General features: G+C 35.5%; 1 pseudogene across 1 annotated transcript in view; it reads left to right on the forward strand.

Annotated features, from left to right (window-relative positions):
- The first annotated feature begins 318 nt into the window (after window positions 1-318).
- The window catches only part of LOC109065007, a 29,901-nt pseudogene continuing 16,267 nt past the window's right edge, over window positions 319-13,952 (forward strand). The window contains exons 1-3 of the transcript XR_006153076.1: window positions 319-346; window positions 6,170-6,341; window positions 13,486-13,602. The product of XR_006153076.1 is annotated as a glucocorticoid receptor-like (transcript). The remainder of the gene's footprint in view (window positions 347-6,169; window positions 6,342-13,485; window positions 13,603-13,952) is intronic.

A 13,952-nucleotide genomic window follows, 5' to 3' on the forward strand; every position in this document is an offset into this window, starting at 1 on the left:
AATAATAAGCGTGAATCAAAAATGTAAACACATTTAAAATTATATTTGCACAAAACTGAAACATGAATTCAAAATTTTCCAAATCGCAAACAGGTTCAGGTTTCCTGCTCATATGTTATTTTTTTGTGTGCTTTTTTTTCCCCCTGGTCTTGTTCCCCTTTGCTCTTGTTTCCACGTTCTGCGCTTGCGTTTCTAAATGTTGCAGTTAGAGTTTCATGTAAATCAGGGCGGGCTTCAGCGTCACCATTGGGCCACAAGTTCTAGATTGACAGCTGCTCCTCTAGCAAATCAGTCCAAGGGGGAGTTGACGTCACTCCGATGCGACTTGTGGCTGCTGTGGTGGCAGGTGTGTGAAGCAGAGCATGTGAGCGGAGTGGAGCGGGAGCGAGCGGGGAGCGGGGAGCGCGAGCGGGCGGGTCTTAGCGCAGAGCGGCATTTTTAAAAGGACGGAGCGTCGCTCTATTTCGCTCCGCTCACCACGAGTCTGAAGCATGCTCAGTCAAGCCTGACCCAGAATCCATCTGTCTTTTACTGTCATCAACAGACTATTTTCATTCAAAAACTTGGCTTAATAATGGAGTTCAAAAAGTAGCCTACTTCAAAAAAAAGAAAACGAGAAATCATACAGGTGTACTATTAAAAAACGAAACTAACAGTGATTTATTTATATAATTAGGCCCATTAATTCGTTTAATTTTACAGCAGTTTTTTTGTACAATTGATATAAGCCAATTTAAAATTTAATCCTGTGCGCTTCGCAAAAGTTCATTTATAAGAATGTTGGCCTAATAGTTAATTTACTTTTTAAAACGTTTATGTATATTTTTGTTTATATAATTTTTATTTTATATTATTAGGCCCATTTATTCGTTTAATTTTACAGCAGTTTTTTTTTTTTGTACAATTGATATAAGCTAATTAAAATTTTAATCCTCCTGTGCGCTGCGCAAAAGTTCGGTTATAAGAAATGTTGGCCTAAAAGTTAATTTACTTTTAAAACGTTTATGTATATTTTTGTTTATATAATTTTTATTATATATATTAGGCCCATTTTATCATTCGTTTATTTTTTTACAGCAGTTTTTTTTTTTTGGTCCGTACAATTGATATAAGCCAATTTAAATTTTAATCCTGCGCGCTGCGGCAAAAGTTCATTTATAAGAATGTTGGCCTAATAGTTAATTTACTTTTAAAATGTTTATGTATATTTTTTGTTTATATAATTTTTATTTATATTATTAGGCCCATTTATTTCGTTTAATTTTACAGCAGTTTTTTTTTTTTTTTTTTTTTTTTTTTGTACAATTGATATAAGCCAATTCAAATTGTAATCCTGTGCGCTGCGCAAAAAGTTATATTTTTGTTTATATAATTTTTATTTATATTATTATTTTTAAAACGTTTATGTATATTTTTGTTTATATAATTTTTATTTATATTATTAGGCCCATTTATTCGTTTAATTTTTACAGCAGTTTTTTTTTTTTTTTACAGCAGGTTTTGTTTTTCGTACAATTGATATAAGCCAATTTAAATTTTAATCCTGCGCGCTGCGCAAAAGTTCATTTATAAGAATGTTGGCCTAATAGTTAATTTACTTTTAAAATGTTTATGTATATTTTTGTTTATATAATTTTTATTTATATTATTAGGCCCATTTATTCGTTTAATTTTACAGGAATTTTTGTGACTAATTTGTCATTTGTAATTTGAAATAAAACATTTCTATTTGAAAAATGTTGTTGTTGCTCATTAGTGTTTAGGAGGTAAGGCTGTGGTCTAAGCTAAAAGTCATATATAGATTTTTTTTCTTTTTTGGAGCGAGCGGGGGGCGATTTGAGTGGAGCGCGAAGCAAACTGTGTTGAGCGCTGAGCGATAATGAGAGGAGCGGCGTGATGTAGCTTTGAGCGGGGGAGCGGAGGGGTGAACAGTTCCGTGAGCGATGAGCGGAGATTCTCACCGCTCCACTCCGCTCACATGCTCTGGTGTGAAGTAGAGGGTGACACGGGAGTGGATTTTCAAATCTCTCCCGTCCCACTCCCGCAAAAAAAAGATACCATCCCGTCCCAATCACACAAAAAATACTGGGGGAAAATCCCGTCCCGTTTCAATCCCGGAAGAATGACTCACGTTCCCTCCCACTATGTTGTGTTTCTTTTTGGCCGGAATCTGTCACAAAAAAAAATAAAAATAAAATACAGTACAGATCACAGCATGCCCACTTTAGTTAAATAAAAATTCAAAATGTAGTTTTTTTTGTTATTTTATTGAACTGAAAGCCATCTTAATGCACATTGTGCATTGCACACACATTAAATTTAATGTAAAACATCCATGCTAACACACACGTTTTTCTATTTTTTTTTTTTTTTTTTCATTTGAGCGTAGACATTTTCACCTGTCTATAGATTTATTTTTCATACACAGAGTTTCGAAGTTACTCCCAAAAAATAAAACTACAGAGACGACAGAAACCGCATCATTTGCTTTAATTATTTTACAGAAGCACGTTTCGTTGTTATTCTAAGTGCACACAAATGAACGTATACGGATTCGAAAGATTTATTACTTTTATCTGTATGAACAAAGATTACGGAGTATTTTAAGAGCCAGTGAGAGCACCGGTGCCTATCTGTCCTGATGTGAGTGCGCTGCTGTTCAGTTTGCGCACACACTTCAATAGCGCACATTTCCTGTGGGTTAACATTAGATTGAGCGGCCATGTAAAGTTATGACTACATACATCTTTTAGATGAAAAGCTATATTTGAGGTCTATGAATGATAGCTGGGCTTTTGGATGTCCTGCCCGATGTAGGCTACTGTATTACCACATAGACCTGCCATTAACGGTCTGTCCTTCACGCGCAGGTCATTCACTGAACCAGCCACACCAAAGCAGACAGGAGGAGAACATAAAGACACAGGGCAGGGGAAGTAGAATTGAGTTCAAAATTAAAATATAAGCCTACAGTTTATAGTTTATTTAAAAGGTAGGCTATACTTGTGTATAAAAGTTGGGGATCAAAGTGTTATATTCCGATTCCGATTCGGTCCCCGCCCACTCCCGCTGACATTTTTTCCCTGTCCCCGTCCCAATCCCGTGATTAACAGTGTGAAGATCTAGTGTGAGGAATGGATAACCAGTGTCAGAAGGCAAATCCTGGACGATCTCAGGTAATTAGCCATAAATATTTTGTTAATGGGTGACAGAAACATTCACTTTGTGTGTTATGATCTTTTCTGCAAGCTCTATGTAGTCCGACTAGGCCGATCTAGCTCTTGTCTTGTTAGTGAGCAATACTTTATATTTTAGGCAGTAGGGCTGCACTATAAATCGCACGATATTTGATGCGCAGCTTGTCAGTAAAGCCGGTTCTGTAATCAGCGGTAATTCTCCATCACCTGCGCACTTTCACATGGAGCAGCATAACGGCTCTGTGTAGTAAATGCTGCTCCATGAAAGTGCGCAGGTGATGGAGATTTACCGCTGATTACAGAACCGGCTTCACTGACAAGCTGAGCATCAAAATATCGTGCGATTTATAGTGCAGCCCTACTGCCTAAAATATGAAGTATTGCTCACTAAACCAAACTAACAAGACAAGTGTTAGCGGGCTACATATCGGCCTAGTCGGACAACATAGAGCTTGCAGAAAATATCATAACACACAAAGGGAATGTTTCTGTCACCCATTAACAAAATATTTATGGCTAATTACCTGAGATCGTCCGGGATTTGCCTGCTGACACTGGTTATCCAGCTTCACACACACCTGCCACAGCAGCCACGAGTCGCATTGGAGTGACGTCAACTCCCCCTTGGACTGATTGGCTAGAGGAGCAGCTGTCAATCTAGAACTTGTGGCCCAATGGTGACGCTGAAGCCCGCCCTGATTTACATGAAACTCTAACTGCAACATTTAGAAACGCAAGCGCAGACACGTGGAAAAACAAGAGCAAAGGGGAAAAGACCATAAGCACACAAAAAAAATAACATATGAGCAGGAAACCTGATTTTGTTTGCGATTTGGAAAATTTTAAATTCATGTTTCAGTTTTGTGCAATATAATTTTAAATGTGTTTACATTTTTGATTCACGCTTATCATTTTTCAATCAATGACCGCGTTGTTTGTTATTTAAAAAAAAAAATTGCATTTGTTTTTTTCAGTTTTGTGCGTTATTATTTTAGTGTTTTTAAATATTTTATTTATGCTTATTATTTTTCGATCTATGACTGCAATACATTTGGCGGGATTCTGATCCCATAGACCCGCGGTGGATGTAGATAGAAATTGCTCAATCTAAGGTAATGAAAACATAACGGTTCATTAAGTAAGGTCTGAAAACATAGTTATGTATATTATATTGCATTTCTCTCAATAGATCTTTGTAAATATAATACATTGCACCTTTAAAGCAGATGCTAATTTGCGCTCCTCTTGGTAGATTGTGTTGTTCATTATGAAAATGATCTGGCTGCATCTGTGTTCTTTAATTTGTGCATTGGCAAAAATTTCCACTTTCATTAGTGCTTTTTTTGGAATTGCGCCTTTGCTAGAATTTGCCCTGTTTAGTAAATCTGGTTCTAAATGAGGTAAAGGTGTAGAGTTATATTCAAGCCATAAATTATTTTTATGGAGAAAAAAAAAAAAAAAAAAAAAAACATTTAAATATGTCATTTTGATTATCAAAGATGAGTTTTAAGGGATAAAATTAGTGCCTGCAGGGGAACTTACAGCTAGGTATCATGCACTTGCCGACTTTATTAAAAGGACCTCATACTCTAAATGATACACTACCAGACTTTCAGGCTGTTCTGAATGCAACAAACTCACACAGAAACACACATCTCATTGTTAGGAGATGCATGAAATAATGTTATAAAATTGGCTCAAATATCAAACATTTTAAATCTTCGTATCGATCGCGTGTGTTTGGAGTCTGAAGATAAGAAAATATATATAACGTCACAAATTTATTTTCTTTAAGTATGCATGATATATTGGTACCATGTTGTTAGCTGATATTACTTATCATTATATGTTTTTTTAATGTAATGGTTTGTAGACGATTTGATTTCGGATACAAACTCCCACAAACCTTGGTAAATCACCATTTGATTAATTTAAAAACTTAACTTAAAAAAATTTACTTTAAAACTTTCAAATTTAAATGGGGAAACTCCTACAAGTTGGCTTATCAACTATAAAACAGGAGGAGAAAATGCTTCCCATCTTGTTTCATCTAATGTGTCTACTTTGGTGCAAATTGCGCTTGGTAAAAGCAAGCTAACTTTAAAGGTGCTGTCTGTAGGATTGACAACCGAGTGGTTGAACTAGGTATTGCAGTCCAAATTCAAATATTGGAGAGCGTTTTTTTTTTTCACCTGGCCCCTCCTCCTCAGACTTGACGCAACGCGCAGGTGGCCGAGCGAGCACCAACAGGAATGAGCGCACTTGACGATGAATGGTGCTGAAATACAATTGGGTAAACTGGCAGTGTGTGCGGGGTTTCACAAACCCAAAACAGAGACCCATACATTCCGACCCTGAACGAACATTTTTCTAAGGAGAATAAACTGACTGTAGCATTGTGTTTCAGATAAACACAGTATGTTTCTTAAATATGTCTAATATTACATGACAACAATATGTTAAAAACAAAGGGTTTCCTTTTTGGTTTTTATTTATTTTTTAAAATGTATTGTTATTATTTTTTACATTTTGTGTACAGACGACAGCGTTATCGAATTGACCCCCACATTCACACAGATCCACGAAAAACAACTAAAAAATGCTGTATTATTTTTTCCAGGCCAGTAGTTGGCGATGTTACTTTGTTTTTTTTTTGTTTTTGTTTTTTTTTTATGTTTTTGTAGTTTACACAGATTATGAACTATTTATTGTTTTTAAAAGTTTGTGTTTTCAGCCCCCCAAAACACCCTTGTCATGTAAATGAACAGCAAAATGCATACGAACGTTTCGGTTTTTAGTTGAAAATGGTGTCGTGTAAACATTTATTATTTAATACCCTGATGGGTTGATATCTAATGTAATATCTGGGTCGGATTGTATACAAGTTATGTATTTATATATTACATTTTATTTGAAATGTCTTAAACCGTCCCCCCTTATTGTTTTTTGTGTCTCCAACTCTTTGACCACAGTAAAAACAAGGCCTGAAAGCGAGCGCCTCCAGTTTCGTCTGGATCAGGTCAAGCCCGGCGGAAACACCCATAAGATCTGCCTGGTGTGCTCCGATGAGGCCTCTGGGTGTCATTATGGGGTGTGGCTCACCTGTGGCAGCTGCAAAGTTTTTCTTCAAAAGAGCCGTAGAGGGTGAGTCTGCGCGGACACACATATATACCCTTCATGTTCCTGTTTTGACAGTAGTTCTGAACTCAGTGTGACTAGCCCTGGGATGATAAATCATTTGAATCTCACTTTTATTAAAGCCACTTTTTTTCCCCTTTTCCCCCCTTCTCTCGCTGAACAACAACAGGTTATTGCATGTACCGCTCAAGGTTGTCCGTGTCAAATAGATTTTGATTTAGCGTTTGATGGCTGATAAAATAATGCTTGTATATAGCCACCCAAAACATTGTATTGGCTTTTAGTTTATGTCTGTTTAGGTCATATTAAAATGTGTGAATTTAATTTTGGAATGTCTATTAAAAATTTACCAGATGAGCACCTTACCATGTTACTAGATATATACTTGTATCTTCTTGCCCCAAGCTTCCATTTCAACAGGAAATACATCAAACAGACAGGAAAACTTAAAACTATTAATAGTAATTTTATGGTAGCAAATGAGTGTCACAGAAAATGAAAAAAAAAAAAAAAACATTTATTAAAAGTATAAAAACATTTATTTCACGCAGTATTTAATAACAGAAAATGTACACTGTCAAATTTGAGATTCTAATGATTACGATTAATCAGCCAGTACAATCTTAAAATGGCTATATCGACTTGTATTTAATCATATTTACTTATCCATTGTCTGTTATTATTTCTTCCTGATATCTCCTGATAGGTGGATTTATTATTGTAATATTTATGTAAATCCATTTCCTGCTTGTGTTCAAAATCATGGAGTAGCTGGGGGTCTAAAATGCTTCATTTTTCTAGGTTAATATTTTTTGTTCATTAAAAATTATATTACTGCAATAATTTGAATTGAAGTTGAATCAATTTCTTTAGACATCCCCCCCACCCATAATGGAAGCAGAAACTGCCATATAAGCAATGATGAAGCAAAAACCATATGAAGCTTTGATGATCCATGTTATTCAGCATGACTTGAGAGTGTTCCCAAGGGCATTTGCAGCAGGGAAAATTTGACCTTTAGTACAGTCGTGTCATATGGCATTGTCACAAAAATCACGTGACCTAGCAAATAGTTGCAGAGTCTGAAATAATTTTTTCATTTATTTTGGCATAATGTTTTCTTTTGCAAGAATGTTTGGCATAATATTTCTTTTTCATTTGTTCATCATAGAGGTTTTCACCCCGCCATATTTTCCCCATAATAGAATCATTAACACAAAGCACTTACAGAGTGTGCTTTTAAATCACTATCCTTTGAATATTTTTTTGTGATCTACTCCATCAGTCATGGTTTACTGAAACCTTAGCAGACAGTATGATCAGCTTGCCTTAATTAGACATGGAAAAGAATCACATTGTCAAGTCAGTGTGGTTTCCTGCAGAGGGTGTGTAATACTTGAGATGGATATTTCCCGTTATGTTTGGAGCACAGACATATTCTAGAAAAAGAGCACGCAGCAATAAAGACTCATGTGCTTGGCTCCTTGACAAAATTCCCTCCTGTTTTTAAGTGACATGCTCCATCTGAGCACTGAAACCAGAGTCCAAGCTCTGCATGATATTGCTACAGTATCCACTCCACTGGCATCCCTCTACCATCCGTTCTTCTATAGAGCTCGACAGTGGCATTTCGAAAAGTAAAAAATCCAATTCATTTTCACCTCAGGAATTAGATTATGCATAAAGCTTTCGAGGACAGACGTCCCTGTGCTCAGAAGAGATGCTGTTTCTGTAGAACCATGCACAGAACAGTCAGGTGCGCATTGCATTGATAGGAAACCATGGGTAATAGCCAAAGTCCTAGAGAAGACTTCCATTAATCCACAAATTAGAAAAGTATTTGATTCTAAATCATTTGTGCAGTTGTCGAGTTAATATATGATTGTTTTATGATCATAAACTCAGTGATTCTAAGTCAAGAGGTTTCATGGGTGTAAGCATGGCCATTTGATTGTTCATAATCAAAGCAGTGCTTTATGGGAGTGCAAAGCTTAATTTGCCTTACATAAAAAAAAAAGTCAAGTAAACAGTCTTGTCTTTTTTTATGATATGATTCATTTGGTAGCTGATTGGTTTTGATTCATGCCTTCAGTCTTTTAACTGAAAATGAATGCTTTAGAAGCAAGACTGCTAAAAGTGCACTGCTACACTCTAGAGTGCCAAGAAAATTTGTGAAAAAAAACAAATATACCTTTCTCGTTGGTCTCCACTGGAAAATGAACATTTCTGTTGGATGCCGATGATTATATGCTGATATGTGATCAGTAAGTAATTTGCATAATGATTTGGCATTCAGATCTAACAGAGGGTACAGGTGTAGAAAAATTTAAAATTAAATTAAAGGTACAGTTAGCAGACAGTGTTACACAAGCGATCTGACAGTAAGGCCTACACATAATCAGTATAAAAGGTTACGTTAGCTTTTCTATAAACATAAATGGCTTTTTATGTAACCGGTTTTAACAAAAATGTTTGGTTTAATGCTGGCTAAAATGGCAAATCACTTGGTTTATACTTCTGATGTTAAACATCAGATTATGATTTGCATTTAATATGTGTAGAGACTAATTGTGCGGGCTGGTTAGGACACTGTTTAAAAGGTCAGAGCGATGAGTGAAAAACATCGGACTTGTAAAATGTGTTTTTGTGTGTCAAGAAGCTTTGAGATTTCAGGGAAAAGAAGAATATGTAAGTCTACTTTATGCCAAATAAATAACAGATATGAATGGGTCCTGCATAGAGGATTTGGTTACACTTTAGTTGGGGGACTGATTGCTCATTATTAACTAACTGTTAACTATTACTTTTGCCTCAAATAAGACTCCTAATTTGTATACTTATATAATAGTAAGGGAGTTGGTAATTTTAGGTAAGAAGACGGTGCATTATGGATCTAAAATATGGTCATGCAGAATAATGCATTATATTATGTGCTTTAAAGTACTAATAAACAGCCAATACGCTAGTGATATGCATGCTAATAAGCAACTAGTTAATAGTAAGAATTGGTCCATAATTTAAAGTGTTAACAAGGATTTTTCGTATTTTAAACTTCATAGTTTGCAACCAAACTGAAATGAATTGCTTTTGCTAACTAACTTCACATTTTTGTGTCAGCATGACACTTAAAGAGGAATGAGCTGTTGTTTTCAGCAGCTTGAACAACATTTATATCTGTTATTTTTGTTTTTCTGCTCTCCCTGATTTCTTCGGTTGCTCTGGCAATGGTGACAGGATTGGATTCCGAGCGCGACACAAAACGCAAGATGGGTAAATAAATTCACCTTCAATAATGCTTTTGCTTCCAGTTTCAGGCGACCCACAAGGCACCTGTGTTAAAATGCTCTTCAGTCTTATAGTAATAATCACCAGTATCAGTAACACTGACCTCAATGAAACTCAATTACAGCGAGGAAAAGAATCACCTACAGACACTGGCATAAATTAACTGTTTTTTATTAAGGGCCAATATTGCCAGATGGACTTGATTTTCGTCAAGGGCACTTTTACCTTTATCAGGATATCTATCATATCTATCCTTCTATCTATCTATCTATCTATCTATCTTATTTATCTATCTAATATATATGCTAAATAAATGGCAAGTCTATATAGTAATTATAAGCAATATACTAACCTTGTGAGTGTTTTATGTTCTTTTTTCAGAGCTGATTTTTTTTGTTGTTGTTGTTCTCCAAAAAAAAAATCATAGCTTATAATAGCAACTGCAACACAGCCTCGCCTCTATAAAGTAAATATGTTTATACATGTAGGCTATTATTTTTTCACTTGTGGTTGTCCTTTTTTCACGCTAGTTTATTTCTGACCCTCTTCAAAAAGCATGCTAACGGCAACTAGTTTATTAGTCACTAATTTGCATTCTGATAATCATATAGTTGCACTTCTCTGGATTTTGCTTGCACCACAGATAGTCCCCTCTGAGTTTGCTGTATGACTGCATTAGTATATTGATCGTGATTTTTGCTGATGTGTCATGACCATGACTAATGGAAAGACACTTGAGTCATAGTGCTTCAAGCCTGCTAAACATGTTTGAAGTGTGACATTATTGGTTTTATTTCTGACCTTTAATGCAAAAGAAATGGCTTGGAGCGGTGGTCTTGGCGGGGATGAAGTATAAGGATAAGGATTGGCCTTTTGGTGAATTTTTCCTTGACTTTGCTTCAGCACGGAAAAATCGAAATTTCGTTGAAAGGCAGACAGAAATGGATTTCAACAGTGCTCTGTTTTGTAAGTGTGTCAAGTAAAACAAAGTCAGGTTCATCGAAGTATAATCCAATTAAAGGACACCTGTCAAAGCAGCATCAGACAGGAAGTAGTTGATTGACATGCAGAGTATGAAGTCACACTGTGGAAATACTCCTAATATTTCAAGGTAGTGATAGCCAGAGCAACAGATTAATTTAACCATAAACTCTAACAAATTTGAGTGAGGTTTATTGGTTAAAAAAAAAATGAAAAATAAAGCTCTCTGTTGTCACAAGGTGCTGTTGTCACAACCTGAATGCAGTTCCGATGCCTGTCAGTTTTTTTTGGTTCCCTGGAACGTTCTGGCATATTCATTAAATAAAATGTAAAAATTACGGTGGCCGAGAAGGGCAAAACAGATTACAATTATGAAAACAAAATAACAAATTACAAACGCAAACGCAAATCTAAAAAACAAAATAACAATTCAGAAAACATTATAACAAATCAGAAAACACATGACAAATTCGAAAACAAAATAACAAGTCAGAAAACACAACGACAAATCGGACAAACTAGAAGAGGTAGGTATAGTCTGAGACAGCGCCATTGGTTTGGGATTACTCACCACTGACTGGACGAGACATCTGTCAAAGTATACAGAAATAACCAGCAGAAAAACAGCAGAGTCGTGGTAGAAAGTTCGGAGATGGTCTTAAAGTAGCTCGGTTTAAATGTATTGTAATAAATTGTGCTTACTATGGAATAAAACATACGGAATGTCTATTTACACTTTGTGCAAATTATCTGCCTTATTGGCATTTTGGTATCAGTATTTTGTCAGCTCCTGTGGGTGCAGATGGTTTAAGCGTCTTCTCTTTAGCTTTTAGACTGATCGACACCCGGGTTGTTCGATCCCCACCACTTTTTGCCGAACTTTATTTTCTCCCTTTTCAAATTTCGTGTTAGCAATGGATTTTATTTACACTAAGTGAAAATAGCAGTATTTTTTTAGCAATATGTTATTTACACTAAGTGCAAATACCTGTTTACACTGTATCAAAATAGCAGGATTTTCTGCTATGTATACTACTTGTTGCAAATAGTGGCAATTATCTGCACTTCAGTATTGCAGTACATTATAAAAAAGTATGCAATAATAACGTATTGAGTGTAAATTATAATTTTAATTCAAATTATTAAATGGATGCTACCTTATGGTTACAATAAAGCCCTCCCTACACCTGCACCTACACATACCCTAAACCTACCCTATACTTTATTTTCTGAATTGTTGTTGTGTTTTATGAATTTGTTATTTTGTTTTTTTAGATTTGCATTTGCGTTTGTAATTGTTATATTTTGTCTTCATAATTGTAATCTGTTCTGCCCTTCTGGCCACCGTAAAAAAAATAGCCATTAGAGAAGATTCTGGATAGCTTCTTACTAAAACCTCCTTGGCAATGGTTTTGGTTGCTGAAAAATAGAACGAAGAGGCACAGAAACCTCTTTTAGTTGCGCTGAATACTGTATTTGGCTATTGCATGCTTGATATGCTTTCAAAATGAACAATTCTGCAAGTTGGGTCTCTACAGACTGTGGATGGCATGTTCTCCACACCACAATGGAGAAATGCTTAAAGGTCGTTGGCTGAGTGGTTGGCAGGTCGACTGGTTGAGGGTTGGCGTTTGATTATTCATCTGTTTTGGCTTATGATTCTGTACTAATTCCAAAGATGTCTGGCTTTGAAGATTTTTTCAAAGCTTTTTGAAGTTTTGGATTCTCTCGAATAGGAATGAATAAAGATGTGATGGTTTCTGCTGGCATGGAGCTGAATGGATTTTATGTGGATAGTTTAGCCAAAACTATAATTATTACATAACACATACATATTATATGTGTTTGTGTGCGTGTGGTGTGGTGTGTGTGTGTGGTGTTGTGTATATGTATGTGTGTGTGTGTTGTGTGTGTGTATATATATATATATATATATATAAAATATATATAATATACACACAATCACACACACACACACACACACCACACATACGTTTTTGAGTTAATTATTATTATTGGTCACACTATAATTCTTTATTTTTAAGGTCCAGTTCTTACTATTAACCAACCATTAACTATGACTTGCCTCAATAATCTCCTAATTTGCTGCTTATTAATGTTAGTAATGTAGTTGGTTAAGTTTGGGTATTGGATAGGATTAGGCATGTAGAATATGGTCGTGCAGAATATGTGCTTTATAAGTACTAATATACAGACCAATATGTGAAATAATAGGCATGCTAATAAGCAACTTATTAAAAGTGAGAATTGGTCCCTAAACTAAAGTGACTTTATTATTATTTTTTTACCATCTTTCTAGTCTCTAAAATTAATAAGATTTAGTAGCCAAGACGGAAGGTAATAAACTAGATTATGACACTTTTGATGTTTTGCACTGGATTTCACCTTATTAACCAAAATTTTCATTGATTTTTTTCACCCCAAAGACCCAAAAAAAATCATTAAAGCAAGCTTTTTTTATTAATCAGGTTTTCATATTTCATAGTTGTTTCATATTCATATATGATTATCTCAGTGTCGCATTGGATTTTAGTGGGACTTTACTACTTTGAAAAGATCATTAGATCAGGGACTCAAGCCAGCTTTAGTTAGTTTTACGTTTCCTTTTAGCTTTAAAAACAGTTTGTAACCTAATCGGTTTGTCACTTTGCGTGATTCTTGCTGACCCTCCAGCGAAATGAATCCAGTCACCTAACACAGTAGTATATGCATTCAGTGGTCACTTTACTGCTGTAAATAAAACTCTGTTTGGGTATTGGGGTGTGATGCTGTAAAAGAAAACATCCGAGGTGCTTATTATAACTTTAAATCCTTTCAAATGTTTCACCATAAAGCTGATGAGTAATACCCATATTTCTTCCAGGGCAGCACAACTATCTCTGCGCTGGAAGGAATGATTGCATCATCGACAAGATAAGAAGGAAAAACTGCCCGGCATGCCGCTTTCGCAAGTGTCTCCAGGCCGGCATGAACTTGGAAGGTGAGGATGCTCTGATAGTTTGACGAGCAGTTTGCTTGATTGGTTTATATGACCTTTATATGCCACTCCACAGGGGTGCAAACCAGTATGCAATTAGGAATGACAGTCAAGAGGAATTTGAGTTTCCCAAAAATAATAATTTACTTTCCATCATGACATTTCACTTGCTTTTGTTCCCAATAAATCCAGACTGAGCAGTTCTGAAGGAAAGACCAATTTTCAAATTGGTACACTGTTCATGTCAATGTTCATGAAATGTTGTCAAATCAAATGTCATCAAATAATTTATAGTTTTCTAATTTATCAAACAACTGAGTTCCATTTTTTTTTTTTTTTTTATTGTGTGTATT

This window comes from Cyprinus carpio, chromosome A21, assembly GCF_018340385.1.
Source record: "Cyprinus carpio isolate SPL01 chromosome A21, ASM1834038v1, whole genome shotgun sequence".
Taxonomy (NCBI): Eukaryota; Metazoa; Chordata; class Actinopteri; order Cypriniformes; family Cyprinidae; genus Cyprinus; species Cyprinus carpio.